Here is a 23,065-nt window from a genome sequence, read left to right as displayed (position 1 = left end):
CCTCCCCTTCTTGTGAGGATCCAGTCCTTTGGGACTACGCTATGACATCATTCTACTTTCCTTCCGAGGCTGGGTATGGAGCTGACAGTCTTGTGCATTTTACGTGTGCATCTAGCTACATTCCAAGTCTCTCCTTTAGCTGTAATTACCACGTTAAAGTTCTGTCTTCACAGGACACAGGAGTGGATGTGAGAGAAAGGTAATTCACTCACATAATTAATTACCATCTTAAGCCACTGAGATACTGGGCGGGCAATCGTTACATGATAATAGAGAGCTAACATTTGTTTCCTTGTGGGAAAGTGTCCTGAGCAAAAGGTAATCTTTTCAAAAACTGTGTCAACCGACTTTATTGGCAAGATCTCTTGTTTATGTATCCTGGATACTGGGGGGGGGGGGGGGGGAGGAGTCTCCGCTCAGTCAGCTTTTCAAGGTTATTTGAGATGAATAGCCTGCGTGTGTGTGTGTCTGTCTCTGTGTGTGTGTGTGTGTGTGTGTGTCTGTATATATGCATACATGTGTGTCAGTGCAAGTGTGTGTACATACATGTTGGGGCTAGAGGCTGACCCAAGGTATCTTTCTCAATCGCCCCCTCCCTTGTATTTTGAACAGGGCCTCTCACCAAATCTGCAGCTCACTGATTCTACCAGAGTGGATGGCCACACCCTGGCAGTCCCCCTGGCTCTGGCGCCCTAGTGTTGGGATTACAAGTACCTGTATTTTATGTGGGTGCTGGGGTTTGAACTCTAGTCCTCATGCTAATATAACAAGCACATTATAGACTATTTTGTCTCCTCAACACAGACTTTGATTTTGTGTTAGTCTGCTTAAGATAGAAAAGCTCTTTATTCTGGTTTGCTCGTTACATATTACGTACCTATGGCAAGCCACCATCCTGACCCTATAAGCACATGCAAATGTGTACCAATTAAAAATGTTTTTCAGACAAAGTCTCTTATCCTAGGTTGGCCTCATACTGTATAGCTGAGGGTGACCCTGAACTTGGGATCCTCCTGTCACTGCCCCAGTGCTGGGACCACTCTGCCTGCTTTGTGTGGTGCTCAAGAAAAAAACCCAAGGCTCCATGCATGCTACACAAACACCATCTGAAGGGCAACACACCCAAAACACCACCCTACGAGCTACATCTCCAACCTGACATCATTTTTTAACTTCAAAGGAAAAGCACTCTAGAAATCTATAAATATTTCTAATTTCATTGCATTAAGAAGTTTTTTCATATACTACTTTGGTTTTACATTCATGTCTACCACTTCAAGTACCAAGTGACAGCCTAATAAGGATTTGCCTGGGAATGTGTCTGTCCAGAGATGGCAAACTAAAGTTTCTATCACTTGTTGCTCGCTACAGATTAGATATTGGAGTGGGGGAGGGAAGAACTGGCGTTGTGTCAAGGGGCAGGAGCTGCTAAGAGGGTTTGTTGGTACGAGGACCACAAAGCCGGAGCTTCTGTGTCTCTGAGAGAAGACAGCCAGAGAACAGCTGTTCTAACTACAGAGTTTTAGGCTACGTTTTCCACTGGTCCCTGCACAGTGGGAGTCCTCAGTCCTGGAACAGAAAAGAAGGCAGAGCCTAAGACAGATGCTCCAACCATTTCTCTGAGTGATGATAACAGGTCTTCATGAATCCTATGTGCACTTGTCTCCAGAATAGCTGAGTGCCAAGGATATACTATATCTCTCTGTCTGTCTGTCTGTCTTTCTTTCTTTCTGTTTCTTTCTCTCTTCCTCCCTCATCCCTTCGTTCCCTTTCTCCATCTCCCCTCCTCTCTCTTTCCTTCTCCCTCTCCCCCTCCCCCATCTTGGAATGGTGGGATTGCAAGTGTGCCCTTACTCCTGGCTTGCTTGATGCCAGGTGTCAGAGTCAGCACCATGTATGTGATGGACAAGCACCGTACCACATGAACAAATCCTTCCTCCCGCCCTGTTTTTCTTCTATCCCCAGAAGCCCACAAGGGAAATCATTTGCTCAGCTGTTTTTCCCTAAATCCCTCTTTCTTGTGGGGCACTGTCCCAGGCACTGAGTACTCAAGTGATTTTGATAATTCCTGCTCTGAAAGTCTCCCCAACAGGAAGAAAGGATCTCCCAGAAAACCAACTCCGGAGCTAAGTCCATCAAGGACTGTTCCTCCTTCCCTCTTTAGGACAAAACTCACACTGAGGGAGGGCTTCTGAACAGGCCATACTCAGCACTGTTTAACCACAGGGATACAAAAACAGAGTAAAGTGGAGACAGAAATTTCCAGGATGGCTTAACTCTTCTACAGAGCCACACAACAGCACACCCTGGGTTAAATCCACCTCAACTGTACCCTCTAACCCTGATAGGAGCTACTGTAGGATCGATCCCCCTTGGATTGTCCATCGTAACTGAGTAGCCCTGCCTACGTTTAGGACATTGGTGTGATACAGAGATGGGGTGCTCCCTGCAGCTTACTATGGCAATCTTCCAACTGTCTCACTGCTGTGGGACGAAACGAGAATGGCTGTCTGCCCTGTCTTGGGCTGGTATTGCCTGCTTCTGCCTCGGACCTTAACTGTGAGTTTCTTGCATAAGAACCTGCCATGGTCATGGGAAACTTTACATTCATATTTATTGCTATATTGTTCACCATAGCAAAGAAATGGAACCAACCTAGGTATCCACCAACAGATGAAAGGATAAGAGAAATGTGGTGGAAATATATGTGGTGGAATTTTTTCCAGCCATGAAGAAAAACAAAATCACTATATTTGCAGGAAGATGGATTGAATGGAAAATTATACGCTAATGAATAAGCCAGACTCAGAAAAAACAAATAGACTCTACTGTGCAGACCCTGGGGTTTAATAGTGTGTGTGTGTCTGTGTGTGTGTGTCTGTGTGTTTGTATGTGTCTGTCTGTGTGTTTGTATGTGCCTGTGTGTGCATGTGAGTGTGTGTATTTATATGTGTGTGTATTTGTCAGTGTGTCTGTCTGTCTGTGTATGTATCTATGTGTATCTGTGAGCGTGTCTGTGTTTGTGAATGTGTATTGGGGTGTGTGTGCACATGTGTTTGTGAGTGTGTGTGTGTCTGTGTGAGTGTGAGTCTGTGTGTGTGGGGGGGTGGTATGTGGGACATGAAACAATCAGGAAAGGGGAAAATGGATGTTGGAGAGGGAGGAAATTGAGGACCAACAGGAGGCAGAGCCTGGGGAGTTGGGGAGAAGCCCAACCAAAAATATGTATGAAAATACCAAAATGAAGCACATCACTTTGTACACTAACTTTTTTTAATTATAAGAGAGAAAGAAGAAAGGGGTGGAGGGAAGATGGGAGAGAATGGAAAAGGAGGGGAAGGGGAAGGGGAAGAGAGAAGGGGAGGGAAGAAGGGGAAGGAGAGAAGGAGAAGGAGGAGGAGGAGGAGGAGGAGGAGGAGGAGGAGGAGGAGGAGGAGAAGGAGAAGGAGAAGGAGAAGGAGAAGGAGAAGGAGAAGGAGAAGGAGAAGGAGAAGGAGAAGGAGGAGAAAGGAGAAGGAGAAGGAGAAGGAGAAGGAGGGGAGGGAGGCTCACAAGCCCAACCAGGGTGGAAGCCAGATGGCAGGGTTACTAAAGGAGTGAGATAGCAAAGCACTGGCCGGGCAGAGAATGTGAGTTGTTGTCTTGCCAGGCTTGCTGTGGAGAGAAGTGAGGGATGCAGGAGGGAGGAGAGGAAGGAGGATGCAGCAATGTGAGTGGTTGGGCCTGTTAGTGAGCTGCAGAAATGTTTATGGTCCTGTACCTAGGACCCCTTACCCCGTGCTTCTGCTGGATGGAGACAGAGCTAGCCTCAGGCTGTGACAAGGACCCAGTAAGATGACTGCACAATCACTCATGAAGGGTTAGCTGCTAGCAAATGTGGAAGCCAGGCTGTGAACCACGGCAACTGGGCTCCACGGCTCTGATCTCTGCCTAATATTCCACTCTCTGAAGACAAATGCTGGGATCCTGCCTCTCCACCCCATGGTGACTCATTCTTAGTTCATAAGCCTAATTCCAGGCTTGGGCCACCCTGTCCCCTGAGAATATCTGGCCTAGCACTTCTTTTTATGACGTTTGACTGGTACCTGCTTATCCTCTCATCTCTTCCCTGTGTTAGCCCATGCTAGAGCCACAGCCCAGCAAAGCCTGAGGGATTTCCATGTGACTTTTTTTCAGAAGTTTACTAATCCCTGGCAAGTCTGTGTCAGAGCTTCCCTTTATACTGGTGTGCAGTTAACTGTGAGCAAGTCCAGTGAGCAGAATGAACCTGGTTCCCAGAAAGACAGGAGACAAGTAGGAGAGCTTTGTGAGAGACCAGGCCCAGCACCGAGTGCAGTGGGCTTGGCCACTGGTCCTGCATCTCAGGAGACCTGGGAGCCTGGCTGCACACGGTGTTGGGGAGCCAAGAGATAGTCTGTGTGATTGGATTTGATGCATGGAGCTCTTCTCCCCTCAGAGGATTAATAAAAGTATGCAAATCACTTCAAAAATGATGGACGGGGCTGGGTGACAAGGTTAGGGAAGATGGCGGCGACTGCTTGTCCCTGGGTAAGAATGGGCTGCATTTGAAGGCAGGGACACAGAGGTCATCATGAACTTGTCACTATCTTCTCTGCATGGTTTTTACAGAAATGTTACTGTTTAAATGTAGAATGTCACTGGGGGTCCTCTGTGGAAAAAGACTTGGCCCACAGAATAGTGTTGTCATTAGGTAGTGCTGCCTTTAAGAGATGGGGCCCTGTGGGACGGTCTTTAGGTCAGTAAGAGCATAAAGAAGAGGGGCCCAGCCTCCTGTCTTCTCCCCATGACATGTAATGTGAGCAAATGATGTGACTCACCACATGCTCCTGTCACAAAAAGCTGCCTTTCCAGGGACTCAAGCAATGACATGGGACCCTCCCAAGCTGTGAGCCAAAACAGTTATAAGGTAATCATCTCAGGGTTTTTGTTTTTGTTTGTTTTTTTTTTTTTTTTTGGTTTTTGGTTTTTGTAGCGATAGAAAGTCAGGCAACACAAGTGCATGTGCTACGTTTGCCTCTAGTGAAAGGATTCCTTTAGGGGCAGGGGATATGATTCAGAGGGTAAAGGACAAGAGTGGGATCCCCAGAACCCACATAGATGTGCTACATAGGTGTGGGGACCCCCACATAATTCCAGCACACAGAAGGCAGAGGTGGGATCCCCCAGGCTAAGCTGGCTAACTAGGCTACTTGTGTGGGCAAGCTTTGAGTTCAGTTGGTAGACCCTGCCTCAAAGAACATGGGAAACAAACGAAGAAGACTCTGGATATCAGCCTTGGGTCTCTACACATGCACACACATGTCCATGCACCTACACACATCTGAATGCGCATGCATGCCATATACACCGGCATGTGCAACAGAAGTTAAAGTAATTTTCTAAAAAGATTTCATTAGCAACAGACTGTAGGGTGGAGTTCATGAAGGAAATGAAGGAAGGAACCAGGAAAGAGAGCAGCAGCCATGAGACAGCCGTGGCTGCGCTGAGGCTGCCTGCACCGAGGCTGCCTGCACGGAGGCTGCAGGGTCCACAGCTTCTGCAGGAAAGCACTAATCTCAAAATCATTGTGTGATAACGTTGGCTGAGCTGGGTGAGTCCGTTATATGTCTCGTGGGGGAGGGGTGAATGCTGCAGGTCTGGGGCCTGAAAGGGCGAGTAGTGCTACCATTCAGTTATCTAGGACAGTACAGTAGGTGAAAGGTAAGCTCTACTAGGTGCTGTTGAGTGATGTTTTTTTTTTCCTGAAGAGATATTAACAAGCATTTCTTCACCACAGACAGCAACAATCAAAGACCAAAGAAACCACTACACCCACGTCTAGCTGAGTAAACTATTGAGTTTATTGAGGGTACTCATAGAAGCATGGGTGACTCAAGGCAGTCACATCACTGGAAGGTCACTGGGCACAAGAATGACTCAAGAAAGCTGCACTCTGGACAGGCAGCTAAAGGAGAAGCAATTTTACCTCTTTACCTTAGGAGCTGGTCCTGTGAGTCTTGTAACTTTCAGGAGCTTCTTAAGTCTTGTAGGTTCTCCTAGCTTCCAGAGCCTCCCTTCTCTCTCTAGAACAGAATGTTTCACGGGTGATGGGGGGGAGGATGGTTTGGTTATTATTATCATTATTGTTATCATTATCATTATTCATTTGGAGCATCCGAGATATCCGGTGCTAACATCTTTAAGTCTGAAGTTGGGGGAACCAGAAGTTTTTACCTCAGATTAAATCAAAGGGATCAAGGCTCAGAATATCAGGTATGGCTAAGAGAACATTTCAATTCTAAGAAGGGGGGCTGCTTTGCCAACATATTTGTGTGAAAATGCACCGGGTTGGAGTTGAGAGCTGGGACTGAACATGAAATGGTGGGAAAATGGCTACTGCGAGCTCAGGCACCACTCGTGCACCGTGGACTGGACGGACTGCTTGCCTCAATTTGCATCTAGATGAGAATTCCTTCAGCTCAGGATCAGGCCTTTGCCTCACTCCCAGCACTTAGCAAAGCATTAACAGAAGCTGATGAGTTGTCGTTGGTACAACAGCGACACAAACCATAACACCAGCATTAATAGTGTTGCCTTAACGATGTTGTGGAAATGAGCCATGGCGGTGATGGAAAAGTTTGGGACAAGCCTTCTCTGCAGTCCCCTGAGCAATCGGGCATGCCTGGTTAATGAGTGGCCACCCACTCCCCTCTCCCTAGCTACAAGAGACAGCCCTGTAACCCACATTTTCCTCTTTCTGCTGCTTGGCAGGGGACCCTCACATCGCCATGTGAGATCCTCAAGACTGTGCGGCCTCGCTTAGGCATAACTACAGGAGAGAGAGAGAGTTGTGCAGACTGGAAATGGGGGCAGGTGGCTCTGTAGACGCCTCCTGAGGAACCGTCTTCCTCTGAGATTTCTTCCTCTGCTACAGGATTGCTGGACACGCACCGCAGCAGGAGCCCACTGCACACATTTGCTCTTTCACAGACTGAAGAGCTTTCTCGGCTCTCATGGTTGAATCTGATGAAGCTGTTTCTTGTTTTCTTTCAGTTTAACCATTTTTACATTACAAGCCTCTAGACATATGTTTTATTCTCTTAAAAATAACATTCTGAGATGGGCATGCTGGCACTCACCTTTAATCCCAACACTTGGGAGGCAGAAGCAGGCAGATCTCTGTGAGTTGGAGACCAGCCTGGGCTACAGAGTAAGTTTCAGGACAGCTAGGACAGCGAGGGCTGTGTCTTAGTCAGGGTTTCTATTCCTGGACCAAGAACCAAGTTGGGGAGGAAAGGGTTTATTCAGCGTACACCTCCAAACTGCTATTCATCACTACAGGAAGTCAGGACTGGAACTCAGGCAGGTCAGGAAGCAGGAGCTGATGCAGAGGCCATGGAGGGATGTTACTTACTGGCTTGCTTCCCCTGGCTTGTTCAGCTTGCTTTGTTATAGAACCCAAGACTCCCAGCCCAGGGATGGCACCACCCACAAGGGGCCTTTCCTCCTTGATCACTAATTGAGAAAATACTCCATATCTGGATTTCATGGAAGCATTTCCTCAACTGAAGCTCCTTTCTCTGTGATAACTCCAGCTGTGTCAAGTTGACACACAAAACCAGCCAGTACAGGCTGCTACACAGAGAAACCCTGTCTCTAAAAACACAAAACAAAACAAAGAAAAACCCAAAAGATGATAGATAGATAGATAGATAGATAGATAGATAGATAGATAGATAAATAGATAGACAGACAGACAGATATAAATAGATACATAGATTAGATAGAGATAGATAAAGGGATAAAGAGATAGATAGATAGATAGATAGATAGATAGATAGATAGATAGATAGATAGATAAAAAAATAATAATAGTAAACGTGCTTACCACTGAGGCCACTGACCAGAGTTCAATCCCTGAACCCACATAGTGGAAGGAGAGAAATAACTCCTACATCTTCCGTCTGTCATAGGAGTACCATGGCACATGCACACATAAGTACATACCCACATAATAAATGTTTTTTAATGTAATGAACTAAAAATAAAGATAACATTCTGAGCCCAGCAAGGTAACCCATGCCTGAAAATCTCAGCACTGTGTAGTTAACACAGGAGGATCAAGGCTAGCCTGTGCTACATAGCAAGATCTTGTCTTGAGAGGAGAGAAATCAGGAGGACTGGAGAGATGAGATGGCTCAGTAGTTAAAAGCTGAGGAAGCTGGGTTCTACTCCCAGCACCCACATGGCAGCTCACAACCATCTTTACCTCTAGTTCCAGTCTTTTCAATGCCCTCTAGTGGCTGCCTCAGACATTGCACACACATGGTGCACACACATGGTGCAGGCAAACATTCGAATACATAAAAATAAATGTCTTAAAGAAAATAAACAAGAAATCTTACATAAATAAAATAAAATCCTCATTCTTGTACAAACTGTAGTTTGAGGCTCATTTCTCTTTCATTCCTCTTTCCTATGGACAGAGCTCTGGTGATACTGACACACAGTGTGGCCACCACTGGCTGTGCACTTGAGATGGTTAATGGAAAGTCTAACTCTCTATTTTACCACAGTTTTTAAAAGCTTCAATTCTTCTTGCTGGCAGAGAAGAAAGTTTAAAGAATAAAACCAGAACTTCTAAGCAGGTCCAAAGCTGTGCTGTGGGGTCTTGCCACCTGGCCCACATTGCCCCTTCCTGACAGATACAGAGACAGATTGAGGTGTTCAGCCTCATGGACACTGGCACATCACCTGTGCACTTAGTGTTTATCTACCTACTTATGGATAGGCAAAGCTTTACTATGTGTCCCAAGCTGGCATCAAACTCACACTCCCACATCCCCCCCACCCCAGTGTCAGTTAACAGGAGTCATCACCACACCAGGCGATAGGCACTGAATGCTCTAGCCAGGCACCCAGGCACCCATCTTCCTTGGCTGTTGGAAATATGTTTTTGTTAAAAGCCTCATTTTCTTTTATAGTAAGATAGATGGATAGATAGGTAGGTAGATAGATAGATAGACATAAATAGATATAAATAAATACATAAATTATATAGATATAACTAGATTAGATAGAGAAAATAGATTAGATGGATAGTTAGGTAGATATAGAGATATTAGACTAGATAGATATAGATAAATGGATTAGATGTAGAATGGATGGATGGATGGATGGATGGATGGATGGGCTGATGATAGAATGAAATTTGGATTTATAGATATGTATAGCCAGCAGTGAGGCTGGCTTGGACACCCTGAGCCTCACACTGCAGGGCACCCCAGAGATCCGGTTGCTGTTTGGTGAGAGCTGTGCACTTCACTAGAGCTGCATACTAGCGATGGGATTCAGATGCGGAGCTGAGGGTGTACGGTTCAGCACCTGATGGGCCATGGAAGACTTTGAGCAGGTTTTGTTGTTGTTGTTGTTTGTTTTCTTGGTTTTTTGTTGTTGTTGGTTTTGTTGTTGTTGTTTGCCAAAACTTGACTCCAGGCTAAGAAGTCAGAAAGAACAGAAGGAAGATGGAGTTTCTCTACCCGTTCTAATCACTAGAATTGAATTTGACCACTCCCCCCAATTTTTGGGGGGGGGGGGGTTCAAGACAGGGTTTCTCTGTGTAGCCCTGGCTGTCCTGGAACTCACTCTATAGATCAGGCTGGCCTCGAATTCAGAAATCCGCCTGCCTCATTACTCCCTTTCTTAATGTCTGGCAATTGGAGTTCAGCTTGGGAAGGCCCAGACACAGTCTGAGAAACTGTAGCACCTAAGAGTGTATTTTTCTGTTGCTATTGGACACAATACTACAGACCAGGTTACTTTCAACAAAAATGGTCTGGAGTGCATCTGATGGTGGCATTCTTACTACAGGAGTCCTGAGGGAGGCACAGGGCACATGGCAAACCTCAGGGCACCAGTGTGTTTTCTGGTGCCTCTCTCTCCTTCCCTTCCTCCTCTCTCTTCCTCCAGGGTCTTGTTTTTCCAAGATAAGTCTTAAAAATAATAACCTGGATACCCTGCCTTCACCATCCAAATACTGGGATTACCCAAGCCTTCCACCGTACCTGTTCTCTGCAGTGCTGGACATAAAACCTGTACCACATCTGGTCACAAACCCTGGGCTTCATGCATGCTAGGCAAGCACTCTGCCAACTGTGTGACATCCCTGGCCTCTAGTCCTTCTCTCATATAAGCCACCAAGATTCCACCCATGATTATCTAATCCAGACTTGATTAAGTCTCCACCCTTTTAATACCTCACAAGCTCCAGTGTGAGCTTTGGAAGGAACAAACCATATTGGCTCATGGCACTGCCAGTATTTCACAATCCTCAGCTGGGACACAGAGTATTAATGTAACTTACCTGTTAGGAACGGAAGCATGATCCGTAGAAATAACTTTGTATTAGCCGTGTTGTGCTTGAGCACAGCCATAGTACCCCCAGGAGGCCGCCCGAGCCTGGCACTCCGGAGCAGAGCCAGTGAAGCAAGCAGTACTGTCAGCCCCAGCAGAGAGCTTGGTCTCAGCAGCTGAACACCCCACCCTTCGAACTCCTTGGGTGCGTGGCTGTGGGTGTGGACGTTTGCACTCCACCTGCCTGCCTCTTCAACCTTGCAAATGGGCAACAAAAAGCAGGCCTGTTCCCACCAGGTGTGAAAGCACAGCGTGCTCAACCCATGTATTAATGTCCGCAGGCAGCTGGTGTGACCAGGCAAAGACCCCTGCACAAGGACATCTGTGATGTGGGAGAAAAGCACCTCGGAAACACATGTCGCCTGCCCTCCTCTGAGTCAGGAACTTGAACAGAAAGGGCTTTTAGCACTTGTGCCTCTAGAAACTCAGTCTCTGCGAGCACAGTCAGCAGGTAGCTTATTGGTGAGACCTGAAAGGGAGGGAGTGTTCAGGCCATGGATTCCCCTGAAGGAGGCAAAGTCCATTTTCAGTTTTTTCTAAAAAAATAAAATGGGGGGTAGGGGCAGGATCTAGAAACAGCAGAAAAAAGGGACTGTGTTGTGGGAGGGGGGGGCATACAACCCCACCTTTCCCTAAAACACAAACGTAGCTGTGTTTTAAGAGCATACTTTTTTACTTGTATTTCTTATTTGAGAGAGTACATGAACCACACTGGGTGTGTGTATATGTGTGTGTGTGTGTGTGTGTGTGTGTGTGTGTGTGTAATCAATTCTCTATGGGTGGCACCTCGGTCACCAGCCTTGTCTGACCTTTGACCCGTGAGCCATCTAGCTGATCCTAGAATGCTTTTTAAATTACTACCTAGATCAGACTGTGTTTACACATATGTGCTGTTGGGCCATAGCTCAGTTGGGTCATAGCAGAGTGCTTACCTGACATGCACAAAGCTCTGAGTTTGATCCCCCTCACCAATAAACTAGCTGTGGCCATTTGTGCCTGTAATCCTTGCCCGAAAACACTGGGGCAGGAGGATTGAAAGTTCAAAATCATGCCAGATGTGGGGGTTCGCGCCTTGAATCCCAGCACTCAGGAAGCAGAGGCAACAGTAGCAGCATGGCTATGAGTTCAAGACCAGTGTCAACACAGTGAGTTCCAGGACAGCCAAAGCTACATGGTGAGACCCTGTCTCAAAAAGTAAAATATTAATAATAATAAAAGGACCAAGGTCATTATCTGCTATATGCAAAGTGCAGAGTCAGCCTGGGGTACATGAGACTTTATCTTTAAAAGAAATTTTCTGTTTTGTTGCGTTCATAAGAAAATGTCAAATCTTAGCAAGTTTACTAGATCAGGGTTGACCCCTAAACAGCATCACTAGTAAAGATGAAGAGAAGAGACTCTATAGAAGTCCCCTACTGGCTGAGAGAGCCACTGGTTCTCAGGAGGCTCGGTGCAGCATCAGGACCTGTGTGCCAGTCTCTTGTAGTCCATTTTCCCCTCATTCAACTTGGTCTCCCTACATTCCCCACCACAAGTCACTGCAGCTGGTTTCTAGATATGAAATGAGAGGTGTCCCCTCGAGCCCACTAGTCCATGCCGCAGCAGACAGGTATACCTCGTCCCTTCCTTTTAACCCCGGACTGCAAAGGAAGTCGAATTATTTCTACTCTGACAGGTAAAGAAAGAACCTGTCAGGGTTCAGAAACTCAGACTCCACCCCCAGTCTTATGAGCAGCGGGTGGTAGAGACCTGACTTGAGCAGAGAGCTACCTATGAAACCCACATTCCTTCCATTTTGCCAAACTGAGCCTGCCTGAGGACTCTGCCAGGTGTGCATGAGGTGCCGAGGTGGCTGTGGGCAGGCACCATTGCTGCCAAGGCTGTGTAGGACTAGCGTTCAGAAGAAACAAAGGCCTGGATTTGCACGACTTACTCCATTCATTTAACTAAGAGTGGCGGTGAGCTATGGGGGTGGGGCAAGCCCCGCTTGAGAGGTAGCTTTTGCACTTTGGGTCCTGTGCTGGTACTTGGATTAAGCAGCAGGCCCAGCGTAAGTCAGGCCTGATTCTTTCTGTCCATGCTACCCAAGAAAAACCATCCTTCAAAGACTTATGCTTGGCTAACCATAGCATGGGATTAACATTGTTTTATTTTATGTGTACTGGTGGCTTTTGTCTACATGTTTGTCTGTGCACCACACGCCTGCTCAGAGGCCAGGTGTCAGAGCCGCTGGAATTGTAGTTACAGATAAACAGTGAGCTCTGTGTGGGTGTTAGGAGACCTCTGCGGACCAGCAAGCACTCTTAACCACTGAGCCATCTTTCCAGCTCCAGAAGCCTGCTTCGTATGGTCCTCATTTATCAGTTTTTTGTTACATTACATCCACATCAGATTCCACATCTATATTTCTCCATGGTTATAATAAAAGTGATGTGCATATTCATTTTTAACTCTTACAGCAGGGCCAGTAAAATGGTACAGTGGGTAAAGGTGCTTGCCACTCAAGCCTGACCACCTGAGTGGGGTCTCCATCGTGGGAAGGGAAAACTGCCAGAAGTTGTGCTCTGGCCTCCGTAAGCACATGATGGCACGCCGTGCCTGCTTACACTCACACTCACACTCACACTCACATACACACCTATGCAGCGATCAAGGGCTTCTGGAAGTTTAAACCTTTCGGAGCCTTACTTTTGTTGTATGGGGATGAGTGTCTTGTTTGCATGTATATTTGGGTTCCACATGCACACCCAGTCACCATGGAGGTCATAAGAGGACATGGAATCCCCTGGAACTGTGGTTAGATGGTCATGAGCCACCATGTGGGCGTTGGGAATTAAACCCAGGTCCTCTGGAAGAGCAACAGGTGTCCTTAACTGCTGAGCCATCTCTCCAGTCGCATAAAGATGGTTTTGTCTTGATCTTGTCCTACTTAGGTTTCTGTCCCTGTGTTACACACCATAACCAAAAACAACCTGGGAAGGAAGAGGTCTACCTCAGCTCACAGTTTGCATTGCATCATGAAGGGAAGTCAGGGCAAGCTTCAAGGCAGGAACTGAAGCAGAGGCCGTGGAGAGATGTTGCTTACTGCCTCTCTCTCTTCAGAGCTTGCTCAGCTTACATACCCTAGGACCACCTTGATCAGGAGTAACATTGCCAACAGAGATCTTGACCCTCCCCCATCAATCATTAATCAATAAAAATGCCCACCACACGGACCTTCCTACAGGCCAGTCTGATGGAGGCAATTCCTCAGTTGAGATTCCTGCCTTCCCTGATATGCCTAAGTTTATATCAAGTTGACCAAACCCACCCAGCACTAATCTTCACAGCAACAGGCACTATGTTGTCCTACTAAAAGTTCAGGTTTTAAAAAAATCAGATTTTTCAATCATTCCAGAAATTCCAGGGTTTAAATAGCAGCTCGTTATGAGACAATGATAAAGGTGAGTTTGATATCTGTCTGGTTCTGTATCTCAGATTAACAAGTGGATATGTTATACCATATGTGTAGTATGCTCAGGATGGTCTGGCCTAAGGTTGCAGACAGGGGCGTTGGGGTGGAGGCTGACAGTGGGTTGCGACTTGATGTCCTTTAAAGGTATAAAATCAAATTCCTGTTTTGTTCTCTTCAGAAGGATGTCAAGGAAGTAACACATGAACTGAAAAGTAGGACATAATTGCACGCTCACAGGTTGCCAACATAGCCTTAGTGTGGACAGCCAGCTCTCGTCAGGTTGAACTTGAGAACCTCACACTTTCAAGACCAAACTCGGCCATATCGTGTACCAAGCTTCTTTGTCTCCTCCTCTCTTATCTGGCCGCAGCGTCCTGCCTCTGGCCCTCTCTCCCCTATCAGACTGAGAACAGTAAGAGTTAGGGAAAGTGATAAGTCCCAGCATTTGTTTGTCTGTCCACACTCAGGATTCCCCCAAGGGAACCCCTTTGTCTCTGATCTGCCACCTGCAGAGCTCAGAGGACTTCAAGGAGATGTTCCTGTGATCTTTGTGACCGGCTGTCCCCGGAACCCTGGAGCCTGTGGGCCTCCCTGTGCAGTACCCAGGACTCACAGGCTCACACACAGACTGACACAGTGCTGAGGAGCTGATTGTCTCGAGGGGAGGGGCAAACGATAAAAGACTCCAACCTTCTCGGATAGTAAAGTTTTTCAAGAAAACTGTAGCTGTCCCGAGAGGCATAGCTTACAATCCTGGTTACGGGGAGACAGAAACTATCCGAGTTAGTTTGAGGAAGCTTATACTACAGAGTGAAGTCGTGCATTTTCTGAGCACCCTGAGGAGAGCCTGTATCAGAAATTTTTTTTTATTATTTTTAGTTAAGAATAGAGCTGAGGATATAACTCAGTGGAGAACACTCGCTTAGCTTGTGTCAGTCCAGGTTCACTCCCCAATACTGGCTCTGCCTCCAGAAAGTCTTGTATTTGATTTGGGGGCTGCAGGGGGTCGGGGGAATTAACCTCTCTTTAAGACAACTACAAGAAAATAATACTACTCAAAACTTAAATTACAGGTTGCACATCCATTAGGATAGTTATGAAACAGAATAGAATTACAAAATGGAGCCACAGTGTTTGGGCCCAAGACAAGAATGTATTGGCCAAAGACCTTGAAAAAGAACCACCCAGTGACTGACTCGCTGTGGGAGCTTCTCTTTGCAGTGTCCGTGACGCTGCCCATTTGCCTTTACCTCACTCTTCATTCTTGTAAAACTCACTCTCCATGGAAAGGGAGGCACAGTGACTCGGGCTGGAAGGCAAGGGGCAGTTAATAAACACTGGCACTTGATGTCAGGTAAGGGTAAATTTGCATTCTGAATGGCTATACAGAAAGACACTTCCCAGAGCAAAGATTAAGGGCTGGAGTTCTTGCACACACGAGGCCCTGGGCTCAGTCCTTAGCACTGCACACAAAAAAAGGAAATGTCACATGTGCCCTGTAATACATAAAATTACTGCATACCATTTTAAACATGTTAGTAATGTAAGGTAGATTTAAGGAATACATCTTCTATAAAATGAAAGATTAAATTAAAAAAAAAAAAAACATGTGTGGGGCTGGAGAGATAGCTCAGCAGTTAAGAATACTGACTGGTGTTCCCGAGGTTCTGAGTTAAATTCCCAGCAACTACATAGTGGCTCACAACCATCTGTAATGGGATCTTCTAGTGTGTGTCTGAAGACAGCCACAGTGTACTCATGTAAGAAAATAGATTTCAAAAACTTTAACAAAAAATAAATAAAATCATGTACCCTCTGCTTTGTCCCCCAAAGCTTGATGTGTTTGCTCTCGATCTCTATATGACCCAAGAAAGAGAGTGGGGAATTAGTTTCCCTTTAGAGGCAGGAACTGCAGGTTCTGAATTCATTGATCTGTATTACACTAGGATGAAGCCCAGCCATCAATGGTTTACCTCCTCAAGACCCCCAGCCTCCTCTCTAGGGTGTCCCATTAAATGAAGCTAAAGAATGGCAGGTGTTAAAGGAGAGCCCCCATTACAGAAAGCGGTGGTGAAGAGGTACTGCCTCTGTGAGAGAGACAAGAGCAGGATGCTGCCGAATCCGATTATAAAGTGAAGCTGAGCATGTCATGTCGTCTGGAAAATAGATCCCAAAGACTAAGATAACAGTCAGCTAAGGAGCTGGGGTAGGGAAGCGCTGCTGGTAAAGCACTTGCCATGCAGGCGTGGGGACCCGAGTCGGGGCTCACAATAAACTGAGTTTGATGCTAAGTGCTTGTCATGACAGCCCAAGGAAGGAAAGACACGGGATTCCTGCATAGGCTGACTACCCAGTTGGTCTAGACTAACTGGTGAGCTCCAGGCCAAAGAGAGACCCTGACTCAAAGGAGTCAGGTGGTATTGGGGAGAATGAAACTGGAGGTTGTCCTCTGGCCTCCCTCCACACGCACATACAACATGTGCACACTGCATGCACATACACACCCCCATATGTGCGCATGCATGTGCACCTCCATGTGCACAAGCACACACTTATTCAAAAAGAAAAGGAGAAAATCAAACCAGGAGGCTCAACCTCAAACTACCATGAGTCCAGCAAGGAAGGCCATGAGGAAAGGTGACAGGAGGTGGGGGACAACGAGGGCAGTTCCACACATCACAGCCCAGATCAGAGCAAAACAAGAAGAAAGACCAATACCAATACAGCATCATGAAAGTTTAAATAGGAGAGATTCTTAAAATGATCTTGAAGAAGCCACGTGAAAAGCACCAAGTGTGAGGCCCAGTACTCCAGAGCCAAAGCCAGTGATCCCCAGGTGAAGTCACCTAGACAGACAGGCCTGGGTCTGTGGGCTCTGCGTTCAGCAAGACCCTGCCGTAGTAAAGAAAAAACAATGAAGGAAGACACTGGCATTAACTATAGCCACCTGCACACACCACATACACCTCACATGCCTGCGGGGGCACACATACACATGCCTGAGCTCAAATACTACATACACTTGCACCTCTCATACACCGTACACACCTACACACACCACACACACCTGCACATACCACACACACCTGCCTACACACCACACACACACCTGCCTACACACCACACACACCTACACACCTGCACACACCACACATACCTACCTACATACACCTGCACACACCTACACATACCACACACACCTGCACACCTGCACACACCACACACACCTGCACACCTGCACACACCACACACACCTGCATACCTGCACACACCACACACACCTGCACATACCACACACACCTACCTACACACCACACACACCTACACACCTGCACACACCACACACACCTACCTACACACACCACACATACCTACCTACATACACCTGCACACACCTACACATACCACACACACCTACCTACACACACCACACACACCTGCACATACCACACACATCTACCTACATACCACACACACCTACCTACACATACCACACACATCTACCTACACACACCACACACACCTACCTACACATACCACACACACCTACCTACACACACTACACACACCTGCACATACCACACACACCTACCTACATACCACATACACCTACCTACACATACCACACACATCTACCTACACACACCACACACACCTACCTACACACCACACACACCTGCACACCTGTACACAACACACACACCTACCTACACACACCCCACACACCTGCACACACCACACACACCTACCTACACACACCACACACACCTACCTGCACACACCACACACACCTACCTACACACCACACATACCTGCACACACCACACACACCTGCACACACCACACACACATATACATGCACATACATACCTTAAAAAGAAAGTGTCAGTCTTGACCTTCTGCAGAGGAGCTAAACTATAAATAGAAACTACCAAAACCACTAAGTGGGGAGAAGCCGATCCGATCCGCTACGGTGAGGCCTCCCCTCTGATGAGGGAGAATGAGTCCCATGATGAGCGGCTCCACACAGTGGAAGGGGAGGCTGGGACAGTTGTGTCTGTAACTTCACTGTTGTGACTTCCTATTCATGGGGAAGCTTTGCTGTGGAGACGCTGGTAACCAGGAGCAGTTCTCCCTTTGGTTGGTGTGTCTGTGTCACTTGGTGGCCAAGGTGTGACTGTTTGTCTAAAAGCAGATACAGACAACCCCAGTATTTATAAAACACCAAAATAAGCACGATAGTATTTATAATAATAATGATAAAATAATAGTTTTTAAGCCAGTAAAACATCATCACAACGAAGGCACCTATCAAATAGAATCTCTTTCTCAGAATAACAGATTCCTGTCGTATGGTGCCTGAAAGGATCTGACTGGATTCAACTTGTATTGGAAAGCATATAAGCCTATAAAATTAAATCTTTTAAAAAGATGGGAGCCTGGTAAGATAGTGCACACCTTTAATCCCAGCACTTGGGAGACAGAGACAGGCATATCTCTGTGTGTTCAAGGCCAGCCTGGTCTACAGAGTGTGTTGCAGGCCGGGCAACACTACATAGTGAGTAGGTGTGGCTGGAGAGATTGCTCAGTGGTCATGAGAGCTGCTGTTCTTACAAAGGACCCAGGCTCTGTGCTCTGACTAGAGCTTTCTCAGCTTATAGTCAGAGTGGTCTCAATAAACCTGGGAAGGAATGTCTATATGCTTCAATGTAAAGCCATTAAATCAACTTAAATATAGGAATAAACCCATATATGTGATCATAAATATGTTCTATAAAAGATAAATTGTCCTTTAAAAACCTGTGCGTGCATGTGTGCTATGGTGTGTGTATAGCAATAGGAGGAACCAGCTGTCTTCTCCAGATGGGATCAAACTCAGGTCAACAGACTTGGCAGCAAGTGTCTCTACTCACTGAGCCTTCTCAGAGTGGCATGTTCTTCCGTTGTTAATTTGGGAAGTGTCTGGTTAAGAGGCTACAGTGAGATTTTCAGGTCTGTCTCTGAAACCTGCTTCTATATGCTGCTGTGGATGAAATGCGTGGAGATTTAGCCTCATGCAGACAGGCACTGGGAGAAGGGAGGACTAAATCCTATAGCCTTGCTTGGTAAATGTGGATCATCTTCTTGACAAGTGACATTTTGTTAACAACTAACAACTAATTGTATATGCTTTATGAGGTACAGTGTGATCTCCGTCTGCACTGTGGGGCGATTAAATTCCCCCAATGAACAAGCATATAAGCTCATATTCTTTTTGTTTGTTTGTTTGTTTGTTTGTTTGTTTGTTTTGAGACAGGGTTTCTCTGTATAGCCCTGGCTGTCCTGGAACTCACTTTGTAGACCAGGCTGGCCTCGAACTCAGAAATCCGCCTGCCTCTGCCTCCCAAGTACTGGGACTAAAGGTGTGTGCCTCCACGCCCGGCTTAAGCTCATATTCTTATTATCCCTTTGTGGTGAGAACATTAAATCCTTGCCGGAATTTTTGAACTGCACATTATTCTTAAGGTACAGAAGCACATGCCCTCCCTGCAGCTCCACGCTCAGCGCGTGGTAACCACCACCCTACATACTGGTCCTAGAGGTTGCACTTTGTGAGATTCCATGCCTGGCTTATTTCTCATGGACCAGTGTCAACATGTCACCCACCGTACCGTGAGCGAGCCACAGAAAGCAAAGCTCAGTGTTGTGTGAGTTTGGAATCTGGTGACTTTTCCATGCTCTGTGGTGTGAGCCCCTCAGCCTGCACCTTCATCCTGAAAGTAAAATTGGATCTTCACAAGGTGGAGTCTTCTTCAAGGGTCAATTTTTTGCCCTCTAGGATGGAGTCTTCACTGGTGGGTTGTTTTTTTTTCCCCCTCTGCACACCTTTCATGCCATCCCGGAGTAGCACAGGGCCGGGGGGGGGGGTGGTCCTCTTCATCGGAAGTGATCTCTTTAACACTTAGAGCCTCTTCGGTGTTGCCAGCTTCAGTGTTCTCCTGACTAAAATGTTCTCTGCAATACAAATTAATCCGTTCTTAACTTCAACTTCTCTCATGCTCTCAGGGCACAGCAGGATGAATCCAGATCCTTGGCTAGAATATCATAGCAGTAGCTCTGTCACAGTGCTGGCTGAGTCTTCAGGCCCCTCTGGCACTCATGAGCTGAGCCTTGACTGTGTGTTTCTCTCAGCCTTCTTTCTTATCTTCCAAGCTCCCACTTGACTGCCTGATGAGCTCTGCTTCTAGCACACTGTTCTTTCTGACCCCCAGATCTAAACTTTTCCACGCTCCAGTCATGAAACAACTTCAATGGAAGGGAAAATATCAAGTTTGTCACAGCAGTGACCCCTCTCCTTGTACCAATTTTTGTATTAGTTTCTTATTGCTCAAATAAAAGCCATGTAAGAGTTTAGTTTCAGCTCACAATTCAGGTCGCAGGCAATTGTGGTAAAGTCAGGGTATCAGGATCTTGAACCAACTGGTACGTCCACATTCAGAAGAAGAAAGTAATAAACATGTCCTCGTACTCGGCTCACTTTCTCCGTTTTCTATAGTCCAGCATCCTTTGCACGGGGAATTGTGCCACCCACAGTGAACAAGTCTTACCATCTCAGTTACCATAATCAAGTTCATGCTCCATAGGCCTAGAAGCCTTTCTTTCGCGTGATTCTAGACTTGGTCAAGTTGAAATTACCACTGACCATCACAGAACCTTAGTGTCCTGAAAATATGTCAAAAAGAAAAAAAATTGCAGGAGTCCCAACCCTACCTTCAGATCTCCTTACACAGTCTATAGGTGCACACTGCCATTGTGTTCTCGTTCATTTCATGTTCCTGTGATAAAACATTGACCAAAAGCAGCTCCAGGAGGAAAATGCTTGTTTGGCCCATCATCAAGAGCAGCTGAGGCAGGAACCGCATCAGAGACCACAGGAAGACACTCAGCTACCTCCCTCATATAGCCCAAGTCCAAGACCTAGGGATGGCACGGTGGGCTGAGCCCTCTTACATCAATAAGCAAGTAACAAAATGGAGGCAATTCTTCGAATGAGGTTCCCTCTTCCAAGATGAGTAAAGTTGACAGCCGGCACTAGCCACCACACACGGTAAAGTGTCTCTCACCTACAAATCTTCAAGGTACAGAGGGGCAAAGGGAGCACAAGTCTGGCTGAGACCCTTTCTCCCGCCATGGTCCCACAAGCACAAACACATGAACATTCCCTAGAGGATACAAATCTGGTAACCACCCACCTCTCAGCCGGGCAATCCCAAACGCTCCATTTTCTAATCAGATACAACTAACAGTATTCTTTGCCACTCCACGTGTGCATACATGGGTTTTCCCAGCCCCGCCCCCAGGGAGACATAGAATCCTACACAGCAGATGCCTCTGTGTAGCACAGGCCAAGCTGGGCATGGTGGTACAGCCCCGTAACCTCAGTACTTGGGAGGCAGAGGCAAGAAGATCAGGAAGTCAAAGTCATCTCCAGCTATAAGATTGGAAGCTAGCTGAGCCACAGGAGATCTTGTCTTTTAAACAATCACTACTTGTAGCAAACAAGTAGAGGACTAATTTTTACTTGGTTACTTGCTGACTTGCAACTTAAGAAGAAACTAGTCTAAATTATTCTTTCCCCCAGGCTCCATGCTGTTCTCCAAGTACATAGGCTACTATTGTGTATTATGAAGAAAGGAAGAGAACACAGTTAGCAATAAGCTTAACACCACCAAAACATGCCCTGTGTGTACACAAATGGAAGCTACAACACGTGTGCATTTCCTTCTTTAGCATCTATCAGTGATCCAAAGAGATGAATTAGTTAGAGAACATCTTGGCCTGGCATTCATACGTGTGTGTGTGTGTGTGTGTGTGTGTGTGTGTGTGTGTGTGTGTCGCACGCACTTAAGTCAGGTTCCTCTGTGCAAGTCTTATCCTTAGCTACCTACAATGCATATCATTCTCTCTACCCTCCTTTATAAACTGTTGTTTTACAGTGCTTGGCCCCACTACGTAGCTTTTGTGTCCACAAAAAAAAAAGTAGGTTATACTTTATAGTTTTAAAGCCAAGCTTTGATTTCTTACTGCCTAGTCTCTGCTGTTCGTATTGACGACAAGGAGGCCACACTGCGGTCAGCGGGCACACTTCCTTTTCTCTCACTCCTCCTGTTTATTTGCTGTATGTATGAATCTGTATGCAGGCCCATGGCTTTTCTGAGCATTCTCCTCTCTCAGCCACGAGCTCTCTGCCCGTGGTCTCAGAGCATCCTCACCTCCAGGACTTTTCCAGTTGCAGTCAGATTGGAAGGATGTTCTCCCTTTGACTTCCTTCAAACTCCACCCAGGGCCAGTGATGTGGCTGAGCAGAAAAGACTCTTGCAACCGAGATAACCCGAGATCACTACACAGAGCAATGGTAAAAGGAGAGAATTGACTCCTGCACGTTATCTCATGCGTGTGTACCCCATGCGTATACACACAGGGAGAATAAATAAATAGATGTAATTTTTTTAAAGCTGCCTCTATACAACTTTGAAGGAAGCTCCATTCCGGAAAGTTCTTCAGCATCTATACCTTCTCTGCAGATGGATGTTCTTTTACTTCAACTTCTTGGTGATGTGTGGTTCAACACATGAGGACTCTGGCTTCCAGACTTTGAGTATTATCTCCACCTAGTTAGACCCTGATCACCTGAAGGTGTGGCCTGTCTCTGTTACAGCACCCAGTATCACCTGGCATGGTTTGAACTGTAGGACATCAGAATCTGCCTCAAACAGGCTCCAAGGATAAGGAAAATAGTGATTTTCTCATGTCTGCGGGTCCCGGGATAGAATAGGCCCTAGGCAAAGTGAGACACGGGTGGGCCTGCTCAGTGACATCACCCAGGACCCAAGTCCTCTCTCTGCTGTGGCTTCATCTGAAGGCACCCAGCTAGCCCTCAGATAGATGAGAGGCGGAGACATGAACATGTGACATGGCATTGAGCTCAGGGCTGCTCCAGAGAGACTGTAGCCAGTGTAACTCATGTGTGGAAAGGATGTGAACATTCTGAAGGGAAGCAGAAGAGAATGGTTGCTGGGCAGGCAGCCAAGAGAGTCCTCTGCAGCAAAGCAGTGTGCATCCATAGGGCTACCTCCTAGTACAGTGTGCATATCACCCTTGTACAGTACACTGAGTTTAAAATAGGAAAAGCATTCTTTCCTGTTCTGTATGATATAT

General features: G+C 46.5%; 1 protein-coding gene and 1 long non-coding RNA gene across 10 annotated transcripts in view; one reads left to right on the top strand and one right to left on the bottom strand.

The window, feature by feature from the left end:
• The window catches only part of Prkag2 (protein kinase, AMP-activated, gamma 2 non-catalytic subunit), a 243,548-nt gene that overhangs the window by 164,019 nt on the left and 56,464 nt on the right, over positions 1–23,065 (top strand). The window lies entirely within an intron of this gene.
• Positions 12,875–22,227, bottom strand: Gm52767. Its single transcript, XR_003955734.1, has 3 exons — positions 22,120–22,227; positions 17,738–18,052; positions 12,875–16,759 (listed from the first exon to the last, which is right to left on the bottom strand). It is a non-coding gene; the product is annotated as a predicted gene, 52767 (long non-coding RNA).

This window comes from Mus musculus, chromosome 5, assembly GCF_000001635.26.
Source record: "Mus musculus strain C57BL/6J chromosome 5, GRCm38.p6 C57BL/6J".
Classification (NCBI taxonomy): domain Eukaryota; kingdom Metazoa; phylum Chordata; class Mammalia; order Rodentia; family Muridae; genus Mus; species Mus musculus.
The sequence above is the reverse complement of the archived record's forward strand: the minus strand, read 5'-3'. Positions and strand labels throughout refer to the sequence as shown.